Below are 4,344 nucleotides of genomic sequence, written 5' to 3'. Positions count from 1 at the left end.
TGCTCTCCGCCGTGAGTTCGCTCTTCGTGATAGCGTGCGTCCCACGCGCGCTTTCACTCGCACGTGATCGCAATAAAATGCTATGTTTCTACATATGTTATGACAACGCCGCAACATCGTCAACAGCGCGTCGCCAATGTAGTCGAGTGACCCAGAGTAATGCCCAGAAGTCGCACGCAGGGACGCTCGCCACTTCTCGAACTGAGCAGCCTCCCAGTGTCCGCTTAAGGCATGCATATTTCCTCTTCATCCTGAGAATCAGGACTACTCTCTATTTCTTCGCTGATAGCGATAGGCTACGCGTTGGCAAGTCGGCCTGAATAGCAGTTACTGCTCACTGGTCTATTCGTGCGAGGCGATGGAGCTGGTAGCCAGCTATGCGTATGCTGATGCCATCTGCATAGATGGATATCTTCAATGATGTTCAACGGACTGATGTCGTTATGACAATTTTAAAGAAGTAAGGTAGATAATATACGTTCCTGAGGTATGCCGCGATATATAACGCAAATCAACAGCGTAAGCATATGCTGTGGTAACTACCCGATGTATCTGCTAAGGTTGCATGCAGCGTTGCTTACAAGTCGGATGCTATACCGGTTGTCTCTGACAGCCAGTACGAGCGTTTAAAAAGCAATGCACAGGAAAAGCCTCCGTCTGTGCCTGGAAGTCCCTCAGTTAGCTTCGAAGAAAAAGTTCAAAGCTTTCCTCCCTGCCCCTTGGTCTCTCACGCAACATTTCTCGGCGAAACACGCTTTGCTCGAATATGTAATCGCTATCGCTTTAAGAAAGCATTCCTACATGCACGAACACCAAGATGTCACTAAATCACTAGGAAAAAATTCTTGGTGAGCTGGGAAGAACGAAGCAGTAGCCGTCACCACATGCAATGACGAAGTGTCCTAAAGTTATTTCTCTTTGAATGAAAACATGGGCAACCGTAGTTTTGTGACACGATGGTATGGTATGAACTTAATTTGAGTGAATGTATAAATTTACATTGAAAGATTTCAACGCAATATTATGGTCAAAGCGGCGCACGTTCAGGGATGAGAAGAAGACTTCATGGCAGAAAGCTTGAAGTATGATTCTCTTACAGTACTTCATTCAACTCAAAGAAAATCCTCCTGAGTGCACCAAAACCCTCGGTTAACATCAGTACGTGTAGTTCTCTGGAAAACTAAAGCAAAAAGACCAAGAATATAGCGATGAAAAATATGAGAGAAGATTTAACGGGAGTTCCAATGGACATTAACAATGCGTCCGTGATTTATTCCTTGAGGTTTTACCAAATAGAAATTCACAATACTTGAGCCATCTTATCAGGCCTGCTTGGATGATATGGCTCTGTTATCTGGGCGCGTACGCGAAGCAGACACTTTCAACCCTGCATAACAGATACTGCTTACCGCATCGGATAACACTGCGACCACAACAGTGCCCTGAAGGACCACCACTAATCACTACGGTCTCATGGATTTCACCACTGCCTGCCCAGGCAACCTTCGCCCCTTGGCAACATGGCCTTTGAACACGCGAATGGTCGTCCCTACTACTACTAGGTTGAATAGTGCTTGAAGAACAAAAGAGTGACCCACTGCGGCTGATGTTTCTTTTTTATACCAGTCGCGGAGCTTCTCGTTGATATTTCATGTTCTGCACACAACGCCACATTCATAATGCAGTCTTCGGTGCATCGTGCTGCGCGGACCGTGATAAAGTGCGCAGTGAAAGCCACCCTGCGGTTACGACGTCATGCATACGGCTTTCAAAAAAACAGAGACGACTATTCATCATACGCGCGCATGCATAAGTGACATGCTTCGTACGAACTTGCAGTACTCTAGGCACTGAGCCGACACGTTCTCGGGTAGGCTGCTTATTCTTGGTATTTCTGACCAGCAGGGGAGTACAGGGCAGGTACGCAAGGTTGCAGCGCTAAGCGCGCGTGTACTGACGTCTCTGCGTAGCCTCAGTTATGATCAACGACGAGCGAAAAAGTTGCCTTATAACCTGGCAAAACGTAAGGCGCAAGGTTTGCTTATTGTAGCAGTGACTTCCTGTCATTGCAGTTGCCGATTTTCAACAAGATGCCTCAACCATTGCTCGGAGAATGTCTGCTCTCTCCTCTCCGCAAGAATAAGGATTACCGGGGGACTTCTGACAAGCAAGTGATTTTGAAAGCGGTGTTGCAGACCGCAATTCTCTTGAAGACTTGAAGGCTAAGCGAAGTGGATGACCGATTCATCACTACCTTTGCATAGTTCATGAAACTCTTTTTTTTTTCTTTCGTTTGTTCAGAAAAGCGCATTGGTAAACAGCCTAGGCCGATTTTGCTAATGTTTTTAGAAGTATGATACGGGGAAGGCGCATGTGGCTTTCATAAGATTGGTTTTATACCACGTGCTGTTTTTATTTTTCTAACAGCCTGTTTTTTATTGCCATGTTCCACCTTTTCAGGCGTACTTCTGGAAAATCCGGAATTTCCCTGCTTGAAAAATAATAATTTGTGGATAGGTAATAAAAAATAGCTCATTACCTTGTAATTAGTTCACATAGGGCACATGTCGCAACCGCGAAATTGTAGCCGAGGAGCAGTAAAGTCGTGTCTGCTTAGCAGAAATCTTACGAATTCCAACAGTCGCCCAACTTCAGAGTTATTGGTCTTAAAATGTGCTACGAAAGAAATCGGTGTTCCAGTTAACGTTTTCCCACGAGAGTCCTTCTAGCAGCACAGGAGGATCTTAACTAGAAGCGAATGCATTTTTTGCAGATTTTGGGAAAGTATATTTCTTAAGTTCTGGTAGTCTTTGGATTTCTGCTAGAGAGACATGACTTTACTACCGCTCCGCTTGAACTTCGCAATCTCAATATGCACGATAAATCAAATCAATCAAATTAATCAATCAATCACTCAATCAATCAGTAAGTCAGTCAGTCAGTCAGTCAGTCAGTCAGTCAGTCAATTAATCTACTTTTTTTTTGCCAAATGCACTAGCTTATGAAAGTGGGACCCCAGAACATATGGTTGTATAACCGAAAAAAGTTAATTAGGGATTTCTACAACCATAAAAGTGCAGAATTTAAAAGTTCGTTAGTGAAGGTTCTTAATTAGTGGTTAGGACATTACGAGTTGTCGTGCAAGTAATGTCCGCCTGTTGAGGTAATGCACCTGAACAGGCTGAATATGCTTCATGCGATAGTCAGAGTCTGTATAACATTAAAAGGAAAAGAGAGAAGAAACACCCAGGTTGCCAGGTATGTGACTGAACTTACGTTCTTTGAAGACAGTAGTGAAGACGGAATGAGATACATATCCAGAAAATATATTTGAAGAAGTAAAACGTTAAAATGACTCGTCACTCTTCAGATATGCTTTTTTTTTCTTTTTTTGCGTCCGCCAACACTCAGATGGCAGAGCTAGTTCATAAAGGCACACTAGGCATCCGTACGTGCGTAAAACATCATGCATGCCCACTATAGTGGAAAATTTTCAGGTAGTTAAATGGCAAATAAAATCCAGCATGCTTTACTACAGCAGTGACAACAATGTGAGCACATTCATTTTTTGGGCGCTTGTGAACTGGCAGCGCTAAACGTAACAAAGTTTCCGATTTCACGATGCTCCGATGTGATGGTCGAGGAGGGTTGCAGGTAAGTTAACCGGGGTGTCCGCCATGTACGGATTACATAAATTCTGTACATGAGGCCACAATAGTACTACATACAGGGTGTCCCAGCTATCACGCAGCACGATTAAAAAAAAAAAAAAGAGGAACGGCATTACGCGAAGCAAACCTAGTGCGTATTGTTTCCAGTGCAGCGGAGTAGCCGCCAGTAATTTTTTCGTTACTGAGATTTAATTAGCTAATTGTAATTAATTATCTAACTCGAGAAGTACTGTCCTAATTATCAAAGTGTCAATGAGAAAATTGTAGAGCAACATGGAAAACTCCCGATAGAGCTTTCTGTTGCTCAATACGTGCTACATAAAAGTGTTTTTCCGAGTGTGAAAGGAGCCCGCGAATACATGCAGAATTGCCGCGCGACTGGCCGCTCGAGGCACTTTGCGTGTGTTTGCGGGCTTCTTTCACGCTCGGAAAAACACTTTTATGTAGCACGTACTGAGCAACAGAAAGCTGTATCGGGAATTTTTCATGTTGCTCTACAATTTTCTCGTTGACACTTTGATAATTAGGACAGTGCTTCTCGAGTTATATAATTAATTGCAATTAGCTAATTAAATCTCAGTAACGAAAAAAACATTTTCAGAGCTAATTGCGGAGGCCACGCTCCGCTGTGCTGAGTACGGTGAACGCCACCTTGGTAGTGCTTCTTGATGCC

The sequence above is a fragment of the Dermacentor silvarum genome, chromosome 1 (genome assembly GCF_013339745.2).
Source record: "Dermacentor silvarum isolate Dsil-2018 chromosome 1, BIME_Dsil_1.4, whole genome shotgun sequence".
NCBI classification, from domain to species: Eukaryota; Metazoa; Arthropoda; class Arachnida; order Ixodida; family Ixodidae; genus Dermacentor; species Dermacentor silvarum.
The sequence above is the reverse complement of the archived record's forward strand: the minus strand, read 5'-3'. Positions refer to the sequence as shown.